This window comes from Protomyctophum parallelum (assembly GCF_964188405.1).
Source record: "Protomyctophum parallelum genome assembly, chromosome: 23".
Taxonomy (NCBI): Eukaryota; Metazoa; Chordata; class Actinopteri; order Myctophiformes; family Myctophidae; genus Protomyctophum; species Protomyctophum parallelum.
Genome location: NC_139715.1, coordinates 8826401 through 8840089, shown reverse-complemented (window position 1 = coordinate 8840089; position 13689 = coordinate 8826401). Strand labels below are relative to the sequence as shown.

Below are 13689 nucleotides of genomic sequence, written 5' to 3'. Positions count from 1 at the left end.
TTGGCCCATTTGACTGTTAAGGGTTCAGCCTCCAGGAAGAAACCCTAAATACAAAGTCAATACACAATTGCACATAAAAACAACTCCAGTCTGTCTAATTAAGTACTGTCACCTCATAGACACATGAAAAACTGGAAAAATACAAAAATTGTGGCACTCCATCTTTAAAGACCTGTAAGCCTCGGACAAAGCAAACTGAGATTCGTGACAACTCATGACTACAAACACATTTTTTTGGGCCTAACGAATAATTAGAAAGAAGAAAAAAAAATAATCACACCCGTGTGAAGCAAGTGGTGCAACTCTGTGTGGGCAATCCCCGGGGGGTCCCCGAAACTTCCAGACCCACAGGAACACGCCCAGTGGGCCGGGCCGGTTCCGGCGAGCCGCCCCGCGTCCGAAACGGTCGAGAAATGACAGAGTTACCGTGTGGGGGTCCCCAGGGGGTCCCTCTACTGTACTATACTATACTATACTATACTGTCACATCCGAAATTATCATATATACAGTTAACTCATTTTGACCTGAGATCAGATTCATACGAGGTTTCCACTGGACACACACTGGTCTGATGAACCCATTCTGACCTGAGATCAGAGTAAAAAAATGTCAGTCGTTCTTCGATTTTTCAAAAATAGCAGACCTACAAGCTCGTAGCGCGCCACTCGGTGGCGCGCTATGAGCTTGTAGATCTGCTATTTTTCAATAGCTAAAGCATAACATGATGCTAACACTAAAATGGGTGCCTGCCCAGAATGGGTTAATGTATGTGTGTGTTAGGCTGCGCAACAGTGACACTCGTTTGTGACTATTTTCGTGCTCGGACAGACCCAGCCAGCCAGCTACCCACGGACACACAATGCTCTGTAATGAAGTGGTTGCACCACTTAAAAAAGGCATGGTAGTAAGTAAGGGTACAACACTTTTTTGGTTGTTTTTATTTTTTCTAATTATTATTTTTTCAGCCCAAAACAAATTGTGTTTGTTGTCATGAGTTGTCACGATCCGAGTTGGCTTTGACTGAGGCTTACAGGTCTTTAAATAAATACTTTATGAAACGTCTATGGGAAAAATGAATTGGAAATTGTCTTCCGGGGCGCTCGTCGTCATGAAAGGGGGGCGGGACTGCGACGCTCTATACCTCCACAACGACACGCGTCAATCCGTTGAGTGTTCATCCAAAACTGTCACATGTTAAACTTTTTAACGCAACACGCTGTCAGGTTGTCAGGCTTTAGCAGCTTAGGTGCCCAGACGCCATGCCAGCCGTCCATGCATGGCGAGTAGACATTCTGACCATATTTACATCGTTTCTTTTCGGATAAACGATACAGAAGTGCACGTTTTATTTATCCCCGTGTTACTGTGTGGACTGGGAGTCAGATACATGGAGCAGACGAGAAACGGACGACAGCGAGATCTCCGTCTGTCTATCCGTCTCTGTCCGTCCAATCTACGTCACACAGCTCTGTCTTCAGAATCTCAGATCTGCTCCCATGCATGTATATAGGCTAATTAATATCTAACCAAATTTAACAGCCAGAGAGAGAGACAGAGAAAGAAAGATGTTGTTACATCTTGTTAATGTTTCTGTTCTGTATGCCCTGCTACTGTGCTCGAAATTGTTCTATTCATATACGTCATCGCGATCACTCGTTTAATACACATTACATAGTCTGGCGTATGCTGTCATTGTTATGTATACGTCTTGTTTGTCATGTCTATAAAAAAACCTAATAAAAAATAATATAGTAAAGAATATGATACACACTGAAGACCTATGCGATTAGTATCAGTGTGTGTAGTACACATTAAAAGAAGTGCAGGGCAGGATGTCCTGTTATGCAAGCATGACAAGACATGACAGCGCATTTGTTCACAAGATGAGTCAGATGTGTGCATGCATATGGGCACGCACACAGCCATGCACAGCCACACACACACACACACTCTCAATCCATCTCAATGAGACAGCTGGGTTGGGCAGACCAAATGTGCACACTTGTGCATACAAAACACTAGTTGCGCACACGCACACACACCGCAATCAGGCTGACGGACTTGTTAGCCGAGCCGAGAGACTGCAGCACTGATGGATGCAATAAAACCCTTCTCTCTCTGTGTGTGTGTGTGTGTGTGTGTGTGTGTGTGTGTGTGTGCGCGTGTGTGTGTGTGTGTGTGTGTGCGCGCACACACACACACACACACACATGTGTGTGTTATAGGCATGTCACAATTATTACATAATCTAATCACAATTGCATAGAAAGATTCCACAATTATCTTTGCATAATTGTCATAATCGTTTCCATGTTTTCAAATATGAAAAAAATACGAAAATAGCAGATCTAAAAGCTTTTAGATCAAAATGTTTGGTATAGGGACTAGCGCCGAGAGATCCAGCAGAACTTAAAGACAAGTCAGCATGGGTGTGTGTGGGTGTCACAGACTGCAAATAGCTGATCTACAAGCTCCCAAGCTCTACAAGCGTTGCGAGCGATGCCATGCCCATTTTGATGGCATCACGGCCCTCCAAAAATACATCTTATAGTCGACTAAATCAACTGTAGATTTAGTCGAAACAACTAACGACTAAAAGTAAAACATTTCCGGTGCTGTCAAAATCAACACTGCAGTTATACACAGAGAAACAGAGCCTCATTATAATATTTCCACACTCGCAGCTCAACTAACTTAGTGTAAACTGTGTATATAAAATGATACACTCATAATGACTCGACATTCATCTTAACGTAGCCCGACACCACTGAAACACTAAATCCTTCTCTAAACGCACTTCCCAATGCCGCGCAATTGCACTTTAGTTTTTGGGGCCCTATACAAACCTGGAGATGTGAAACCAAATGCATGCAGCGTCACATTTTCCACTGCTAAGGCCAGAAACACAAACGGTTTGACGCTTTCCAGACCAGCCGACCGCTGGCTTCCAGCGATAAACAAAGTTAATCGCATGTGTTAAGTAAAAGTATCAATAACACAATGTAGAAATATGTTATACGCTGTAACTTATAAAGTGTCTGGGGTGACCGTGAAACACAAAATCCAGAGTATACATTAAAATGACCAAAGCATGTTTAACCCACTTTGGCCTGACCTCGAAATAAAAAAAAAATCTTCGAAATCCTCCAGTTTTCTGAAATAAATATTTTCACGATTTTTCAAAAATAGCAGACCTATACAAGCTCGTAGCGCGCCACTCGGTGGTGCACTATGAGCTTGTAGATCTGCTATTTTTCAATAGCTAAATTATAACATAATGTTTAAAACACCAAAAGGGGTTCCCGCCAAAATGGTTTAAGTGAAATAGAATATCCCTTTAAGCCTGAGTTATGAGTTACCGTTGAGCACAGAACATAGGCAATATACAAAGAAATAGACAATCTACAAGAAAATAGGCAATCTACAAGCTCATATAAGCTTGTACGGTAAGCTCATAAGCTTGTATAGAGAGCGGACCAAGTGACACGTTTTGAGTGTTCTGTTATAACTGCGTCAAACTGTTTTTTTGCCATTCTTTTACCATTTTGAAAAATATTATGAAATCGTTCAAATGGCCGATCTACAAGCTCACAACGCAGCGACGGCTCCAGAAAATTGTGAGCGGGGGGTGCTATGGGGAGGCTGGCTTTTTAGAGGGGGGGGGGCTAATGAATCTTGGTTTACATAGAAGTCAGTCAATTGGGCTTTTTTTGAGGGGGGGGCTTAAGGGGGGCTAAGCCTCCACCAGAGGGGGCTAAAGCCCCCCCCTGCCCCCCCCCTGTGGTTTTATTAAAAAAAACAAAAAGAAAACATGTTATTTTTTTTTTACGTGGTGCTAAAGTTTGTGCTATTGCCATTGAGAATGCATTGGTCGTTTAAGTTAAATAACTCAGAAACTATAAAACATTTCAAAGTAAAAAGTTCCAGCATGTGTCTCCACAGTTATAAAAAGTGTGAATGGAGTTTCTAGGTGAAAGTGATTTTTTGAAAGTGTTGCGTGGGCACACAAAGTGTTAAAATGTTTTTCAAAATAGTACAATAAGGCTAGTAGCCTAAGTTTTTATAGGGATAAGGGGTAAAAGTGGCCTCAGTATAAATCAGGCTTTAAGGGTATAGTGTGTGCGTGTGTGGTTCAGGCACATACTGTATACTGTATGCAAGTTATCTCAATAAACAATCCGTAAAACATCAGTTGCAGCAGATCGGTTTCAGAGCTCGTGTATTTATGCAAGGCCCCCGATGGTGGTGATTTCCCTATTAGCCATTGTAGCCGACGTCATTATCCAAAGAGAGTGTGCTCGGCTGCTCAGAGTGCTTCACCACAGCACTTCTACTGTTGTGTTCCATCTTACCGGGATGTCAACCCATTAAGAACTGTGGTCGATTCCACAAAATGTTTTCTGAGGCCACTTTTACGCGAGTACGGGCTCTAGAGAAAACGGCAAAGTCCCGTTGCGTTCTCATTTTAAAAATATATAATAATAATAAATATATATATATAAATAAACATAATAAATTGAGAGTAATGACAAAATTGTGGTTGTGTGCTAGTAATCCACCACTGTACTGAGAGGGGACAAAGTTGCCATATTGAGATATGCCAAATTTAGCCTGTGGTGTGTGTGTGTGGGTGTGTGTGTGTGAATAACATGAATTGGGACACACAGTCTCTCTCTCTCTCTCTCTCTCTCTCTCATACACACAATGCTGTTGGCACTGTAGGACCAGGCTAATCCCAGCTGGACCTCCTGACACGCAATGTCCCAATACAACATTCACAAAGCTTATTTACACACACACACACACACACACACACACACACACACACACACACACACACACACACACACACACACACACACACACACACACACACACACACACACACACACACACACACACACACACACACACACACACACACACACACAGACTTGCCAACATTTCTATGCATAAGAAGGGGTCTCTGACTCTAAAATAATTGAGAAACAGTGGTTCAATAACAGACCATGTACTATGTTTGCTATATTTGAACATAAAAAAAAACAATGACATGTTATCACTTGCATTTTTATTTATGCCGGGTTCAAAACGTTTATGCTTCAGTGTGCGATTCTGCAAGGGGGACGAAGAGACGAAGTGTGTGTGTGTGTGTGTGTGTGTGTGTGTGTGTCAGCCTGAGTCAGCCTCAACACAGTAAGAGGAATACAGAGAGAGAGAGAGAGAGAGAGAGAGAGAGAGTACTAGTCACCTTGACCATACATGGTGAAATCATTTTTACACTTTACTCCCTGCATACAGACAAGGAATTGTGTGTGTGTGTGTGTGTGTGTGTGTGTGTGTGTGTGTGTGTGTGTGAGCCAGGGTTTTACAGGAATTTAGGAAAGGCAAGAAAGCTCTCCATTTCTCTCTATTAACTAGTAACAAAAGTTTTCAAACAATTGTAGTGGAGTAAAAGTACAGTATTTGCCTGTAAAATGTAGTGGAGTAGAAGTAAAAGTACAGAAATTTGGAAATACTCCAGGTAGGCTATATTAAAAGTACCTCAAAATGTAACTTAAGGCCTGGGCCGTGGCTCAGCGGTCCAGGCACCTTAGCCGGTAGCCCAAGTCTGGCAGTGTGCCGCGGGTTCGACTCCCGATCCCGACGGCCATTACTGCATGTCACCCCCCCATCTCTCCCCCCCATTTCCTGTCAGCCTACTGTCTGTCCCTCTATAAAAAATATAAAATAAAGGCGAAAGCCACAAAAGAAAAGTACTCCACCAGTACTTTCCACCACTGCTGTGTAATATGATCAAATAGGGCGTGAATTTCCTAAAAGTTAAAACATGGCGAATAAACAGAATGACATATTACTGTGTCTGTGTACAGGAGACAGCGAAGGTTATGGTGAATTATACAGTAAGTGGCGTTTATATGCATGTCAAATGTTGGCCTTTTTGACCCGGGAACGATTCTACAAATACCTTCTAAATCCTGACAGTTTTCTGAAAAACCCATGTTTCTATGTCAGTCGTTCTCAAACATTTTCATGTCAAGGACCCCCAAGATTATATGTAATTGGCCGCCATCTGAAAGTATGTTGTTCCAGAAGCAAAGATTTGCGTTAAAAACTTTGGCTGTGAAAGAATATATATTCAAAGATTTGCGCCACATTTTGACGATTTTTCAGCTTGTAGATCTGCTATTTTTCAGTAGCTAAAGTATAACATAATGCTTAAAACACCAAAAGGGGTTCCCTTCACACACAGTCACACACAGTCACATACACACACACACGATGTAGGAATCTTACAGGCTCAAACATAATGAAATATTTATCCTGCCTTCTCACTCTCGCCTTGCAACATACTGTACAGTACGCAACTTGCCTCCATAATGGACAAAATAAATAAGTGTCAACTTCTCACTCACTGTAGAGGGCTGAGGGGTAGAGAGGCTCCGCTGATCCACTGAGGAGTCCAACCCACAGCACACACGCATACACAGGCAGGGCGAGAGAGCACAGGGTCTCTTCACTATCTAGAGAGAGAGAGAGAGAGAGAGAGAGAGAGAGAGAGAGATACATTTGAAAAAATGTGTTGATTTCGTTGACTGAAACTATGGCGAAAAATGTTCCTTGACTACCTATTTTCACAATAGTTTTATATAATGGAGATGTCACCGGATTTTCCTCTCATCCACTTGTATTGAGTTGCTCACCCAGCGCATGAGGTGCTCGTCCGGGTCAGAGTAAGACAGAGTTACAACATTGAGGGCCAGGGGCAGAAAACAGCCTGGTCATGTGGTTCATGTACATAGACTCCAATGCATTCCGTAAACTAGTTCCGTAAACTAGTTGTCCCCTTTTGAAGGGCCAAACAGGGACAAACCAATAGAAGTCTATGTAGAAGAGCCTGGCCCCATGAAGTGAACAGAGTTGTCGTAACTCTGTCTTACTCTATGGCTCTGTTCCAGGTTGGAACAGAGTGCATTCTGGGATTGGTTATGGGCCATACGTGAACGCGCTGGGCCGTTCATAGCATAGCGCACGTTCAGCCGTTCACGTACTGTACAGTATGGAACATAGTATTCACGTATGGAGCATAGTGCGTTCACGCGTGGCCCATAGTGCAATACCACTTTCAGCCACCATGTCCATTTCGCTTCAATGTTTCCTCTCGGTGGTCGGGCCTTGATTTTCACAGACAAAAACTACATAAAAAACTAAACTATGAAGACTAAAACTATGACTAAATATATGACAATTTCATCAACAAATAAAATCTAGACAAATTATTTAGGGAGGGACGAGTGGAGAATAGATCCAGGAGAACTAAAAGACAAGTCATTTTTTGTTTGGTTGCGCTCGGCTGCTCTTAAAATAGCAGATCTAAAAGCTCACAACGCGCCGCGGTGAGCTTGTAGATCGGCTATTTTCAGGATGCAACAAATTGTAAAATTAACCATCAAGGCCTGCCAAAATACATTTTAGTCGACTAAAGTCGAGAGCAACATTGAATTTTATTTATTCATACGGTCTTGTGTGGTAAGCGTCCTTTGTAGTTTGTACCTGATCTCGCTTTTAGAATGGTTACTGGCCATTCAACACATTCACAAAAACACACATTTTGGTGAAGCATTATACTTTAGCTATTGAAAAATAGCAGATCTACAAGCTCATGGCGCAGCACCGAGTGCCACGCTACGAGCTTGTAGATCTGCTATTTTTGTGTAGCGCAAATCTTTGAATACATATTCTGTCAGAGAGCGAACGTTTTTAGCTAAAATCTTTGCTTCTGGGGGGGTCCCTGGAAAAGACATATTTTCAGATGGGCCATGGGGGTCTGGCAACGCGGCGACAAGCGGCGAGCGTTTCCCAGCCGCTCTGTAGCCTCGGTCCCAGGCGTACTTATCTGCGAAAAGAAATGCCTGGTCACAACGTAAGGCAGATAATCTATTGGTCGGATGCATCGTCCGGAACATCCGTCAGATGCATTTCCCCCGGATACGATATTTTCCCGACCAATCACAACACTTGTTTCATTCGCCGAGAATGTAAACTGATTTGTAAATGTAAAGCATCAACGTCATTTCCTCGGGCGATACTTCCGCTAAAAATCCCGCAACTTCCGCCAAAAACAAATGATAGCCTACAGCGTAGGTCATGCCCAGGGTGGCCCCTCTGGGGTCTTGAGACAGACACACATAGGTGCCGGAGAGGGGGTCATTTGGGTCTGAATGTCCCCGCACTATTGGGGAATGACTGGTAAGCAAAGCAAAGCAAAGTTACCATGTTTACCCAGGGTAACTGGACTAAGCTCAAGAACTTGTTTACAGCCAGGCCCTGCTCATAGAACATTTCAATGGTAGGGGTTCAATGCCTTGCTCAAGGGCACTTCAACGGTGGTAATTTTAACGTGCCGGTCCGGGGATACGAACTAGTGAACTTCCGATATCAAGACCGCTCCGCAAACCGTTCGCCCACCGCTGCCCCTGGTCTATTTATTTTTTCCCGAACGGCGCTGGTGGTCTCTCTAGCACCGTTCCTGTTTTGTTGCGCGATCATCGTTGCGTATTTCTGGCTGCCACTACGTGCTTGCCTCTTTGCCGCAATGCCCATTCTAGATGTATAGCCTACACCCCGTGACCCTACGTGTAGTATCTGCAGTTGCTCTCTAGTCTCAACTCTCAATCTGGAATATTTTCCCCTCACTTTTACGTCCCCGACGGCGCCACTGCAGACACATGATAAACACTGTGAAGACTGCTACAGTAGTGTGGTGGTTGGTAGGTCTGAGGTGGAGATGTGCAGAGGTTGTTATATGGAAACACGAGGCGTCATGCAACCACCGCTAAGAGAGAACAGACATACATTCATAGATACATGAGGACTGACTGATGCAAGACAGGGGAAAGTTGAGACTCTCTCTCTCCCCCCCTCCTCCCCTATGTAGGCGAATCTTGATCAGTCAGATTCGGTTCGGTAGCAGATTTAATACAAAGCAGTGTGCATAGGGTCAGTGTATGTGCATGTGCTGTGGGCCATCTGCATTATAGGCCATCTGCAGCCTATAAGAGAGACGCTGATCAATACAAACTGGCTCCAGAGAGCGAGCAGGGAGACAGAGAGAAGTGTGTGTGTGTGTGTGTGTGTGGACTCCACATTAGAATAGAGCATGAATAATTTCTTTAGAGGGACAGAGCAGCTGTAGGTCTCTTTTCACATGAAAATTAGCCTCACCAAAGCCCTGCGAGCGCCCACACACACACACACACACACACACACACACACACACACACACACACACACACACACACACACACACACACACACACACACACACACACACACACACACACACACACACACACACACACACACACACACACAGCTAATCAGGCTGGTGTGACATATAGCATTGTCAGGATGAACACACGCATGCACATGTAACCTACAGCCCATGTACATTGAGCTCCGGCTTGCAACACACTTCCTTTATTTCAAGGAAACCATTGCTAACCACAAGGTTCCTCACTCAGTCTCTACACCTTGTTGTTCAACACAGAACTGTTAGTTAGCCGCGTCATCATCTTACAAACACAGACATCAGGCAGGCAGGCAGGCAGGCAGACAGACAGACAGACAGACAGACGTCAATTAATTTGGACAGTTCATTGGAATCAACTACATTAGACTGATTCCTATAGGCATTGGACAGTCGTCTCTGGCAGTCTCTATCCACTAGTATTCTACTGTATTTCACCACTTCTCTATAAGACCATGTGGCCTTATTTAAAAAAAAAAAAACATTTTCAAATTGTTCAACTAGCCGATCTACATCGACACGTTTGTACATTGGCTATTTGAACTTTTTTTTTTTTTTTTTTCAAAATAGGGGTAAGGCACTGGCGAAAATAGGGACCTAAATCTAGTGAACACTGGACAAAACCACGTTAATGTGTACTGTACTGTACTGTATGTCTGGGTCAGACCTGGACATTACACGGCCGACTCTGACTGGCCCGTGAAAAGTTACTTGGAAATGAGAAAATAAAACGTACTTTCCAATTTAAATTTAAATTAAAAAATTTAAATTCCAATTCATGCGTGGACTAAAACAGCATTGCTTAATTTTTTTAAGCCTGTATTTCTTTTTTCTTGCCTTTCCTGTATATATATTCACATATACACGCAATCCTTGTTTCCTGCCGTGAATTGCGTGTGATTGACAACCCGTTGAGGCTCATACATAGTCTGGATTTTCGGTGGTTAGGTGACCACCGAACTACAACATGATGTCACGCGCCGCGGTGAAGAGCAAACCACCACCATTCCAAGAAAAGAAAGCAGAGGTTTCAACAAAATATGATGATTTTCACAAGTATAGGGAAGTCTGCGTTCCGTTCCGTCATTGATATTCATTTTCATTTGCACATTAACAACAGTTTCATGTTCTTGCAACTTCTCTTATGCCAAATGATTCCTCCCAACACGTGTCTGTGTTGCCATAGATAGAGCATTGAATTCTGACGTAATGTACACGTCACCCTCCCTGACAATATCACTGGGACAATGTGTTTCTTTTTGGACCACGATGCGTATATGAGACGATTCTAAGATGAGACACTGATATTCTCCATAGAGGGAAAAACTTCCGCCACCCAGGGGATGAACAAGTGTCGTCAGGAGGACTGACGTCAATATCGGTAGTGGGCGCTAAGTTCACAGGTTCGTGTACTTTGTATTTGCATTGTAAATCCCCATAGGGAGATTTTAGATCGCCTCATACAAGAACTGTGATTGAGAAATAAGCAAATCATCCCGGCCGTTTCACTCATATGGATATGAAAAATCAACTGACGCTAATGTTACTGCTGCTGGATTAGTTAAATTTTCGCTAGAAACAGACTATATCAAATATGAGGGACTGACTGTCATAAACGATACAAAGACAATAGCGCAGAGACAGTTTGTTTATTTTTGAACCTCAATGCTTATATGACACGATTTTAAGATGACCCCATGTTATTCTCCATAGGGAAAAACGTCCATGAACCAGGGGATGAGCGAGTGACGTCAGGACTTCGGCACTCTATTGTATCCTAGCCTTCCGGGCTAACTGCATGCATCCAACTGGCTCACCTGCCAGTGAGGAGCCCCCACCACTGAAGCGTCACATGCCCAAGTGCCTTGTCCTTGCACGGTCCCTTGACAAAAACAAAAACTATTCCAGTGTGCCGACATACATACTGGTAATAAAGATAAAGATGTCTGTGAGTTCTATAGCGAAAGCAGAAGTGGGCCTGCTGTAGCTGTATATCATGCATAAACACACAAAAACAACACTTCACAATTATGAGTTCACACGGTTCTCTGAGAGATGCCAAAAGTAACGCTTCCCTCATCTGTCAAAGGACGTGTCGTCCACAGACCCTTGGGTAAAGAATCGGTTTTAAATGGAGCTCAAAGCCACATCTATTAACATAAATACTAACATCCCCCAAACTGCTGAGATCATAAAAGCAGCGTGTGACTGTGGGTCATGCATGTACTGTATAGGTGTAAGGGAACAGTTATTCAGTGGCCTGTAGAACAGCCGGATGGGAACCGCTAGGTTCCCGGTTCGATCCCGGGCTCCCCCAGAGTTATTGTCGCCTTGAGCAAGACGATGAGCAGCAGGTTGGTGCCTTGAATGGTTTTCCTCCGCCATCAGTGTATGCGTGTGTGTGTGTGTGTGTGTGTGTGTGTGTGGGTGAATATAATGCACAATCTATTCGTAGCGCTTTGGATAAAAGCGCTATGTAAATGCACCATTTACCATTTACCGGTGGCACACAGAAAGATTGGAGCCACGCTAAACGTGACACTTTCCCTGCTTATGGATAAAGCTATTCAACAGGTCTGGTGTGCGTGCATCGGCAAAGCTCGTTGCAACATGATGATGATGCATTTAGCAAGGAACACAGACAACAGATCTGTGGAAAGAAATGCCTTGGGATACAGGAGCGGCGAGCGCTCACCCACGCAAACATGTGCACGCACGCATGCACACACACGCACGGCACGCAACCTAACATGATGCTGTAATATACACACAGCTGTGATCACGTACCCATATAGTACCCCAACAGTATTATAGAGGCTACCTCAACCTGTTCCACTCCAAACAGTTCCTATTTTGGACATCCATTACGAACAGCAGAGCAGCAGCAAAGCTATTAATAAACAACAGAAGAGTTTTCTCAAGCAGAGAGCTCCCATGTGGACTCTTGTGGAGCGGGGGGAAACGACCCGTCTCGTGATGTAAGCGCCACAGCAGCATGAGAGTGCATCCCCCCCCCCCATCATCCTCCTCCTCTACAACGCCTTGCCTCGGAGCATCTGTTCTGTTTTCATGACGTTTTGATTTTTTTTTGGACACTGCCACAAAAACGCTGCGGCCAGTGCTTCCAATCCGCGCTATACCGCTATCATGACATGAACAGTTACAAAAGGCAGAGCAACCGGTGCGGTGTGGCAGTGCCACCGCAGACTGCACAGACCTACCCGCCCGGCGGACACAGACACGTCCTCCTGTCCCCCTCCGTTCCTTAATCCTTAATGCTACCCTTCCTATATCTTCTTCAGCAGGCCCTCTCTAAGGTCGGACAAACGCCGACGGACGGACGGATGGATGTAAACAAACTCAGGCACAGGCAGGCGGGCAGCGTCACGAGGCGAGAGGAACGAACGAACGCACACAGCTGCTTCTCGCCTGTTGTCGGTCCTTAATCTTTCATCTCTCCTCCTCTCTCTCTCTCTCTCTCTCGCTCGCTCTTGCCATCCTCACATCTCTCCCTTTCTAGCTCTGCTCTCTCTGTGTCACACACACACACACACACACACACAGACAGACCGATGCTTCCTTGCCTCCCGGACATATTGGAGCCACTTAACCTGTTAAGAACCAGGCCGATTCTTACGAAATGCCTTCTAAAAGCAGCGCTTCTCAAACTTGCTCGTGCCAAGAAAGGAAACCCCGGCGATATACATTTGGCCACCACATTTAATTTTGTCCAGAAGAGAAGATTTTTCAAAAATGTTAAATAAATAAAAAGCAGATAGTGTTGCTATAGTATGCATGCATATATTCTGGAACAATAGCCAAACAAAATAGCCGATCTACAAGATCACATAGGTACTTGTAAGTGCTGAGCCAACTCAGATCAAACTTACTAAAGTCTAGATAGTCTCTCTCCAAGACTCTCGAGTTGGAAAATGCTCGATCGGTTCCACCGTCACCCATGTCATTCCCATCCGTCAAGGCTCTCTCTCTGGCCTGCCACTGTGTCCTCTCGTGATGATGACGATGACGCCTGCTGCATTACCACAGCCCACAGTTACAGGCTGTAGTGTGCGATCGATGTTATAGCAATACCGTGGGGGATCGGACGCTACGCTATACCCTTAAAATACTATTATACGAAAATACTTCATACTAGTCTACCTAAAAACAATGCAAAAGCTAGTGTAATTCATCTAATATTTCCATCTAATGTTTCCTATACATACATGATGAAGTAGTAAGTAGCCTTGCCGAGCCATGAGGCCCATAGGGCCGGAGCCTATCTCCTGTTTCTGTAGCGCAGGGTTCCCCAATTAATTTTCCTCAAGGGCCATATTTTGACTAGCGTACCAGGCTGGGGGCCGAGTCTGCACGCGCG

The 13689-nt window shown here is 44.2% G+C and overlaps 1 protein-coding gene across 3 annotated transcripts in view; it reads right to left on the bottom strand.

Moving 5' to 3' along the window:
• Positions 1-13689, bottom strand: part of LOC310854239 (inositol polyphosphate-4-phosphatase type I A-like) — a gene marked incomplete at its 3' end in the record, with an annotated part of 85563 nt that overhangs the window by 65004 nt on the left and 6870 nt on the right. For 2 of the 3 annotated variants that reach the window (XM_083758807.1, XM_083758808.1), the window contains exon 2: positions 6418-6525. The exons of the other annotated variant lie outside the window; for it this stretch is intronic. The remainder of the gene's footprint in view (positions 1-6417; positions 6526-13689) is intronic. 3 annotated transcript variants of the gene reach the window in all.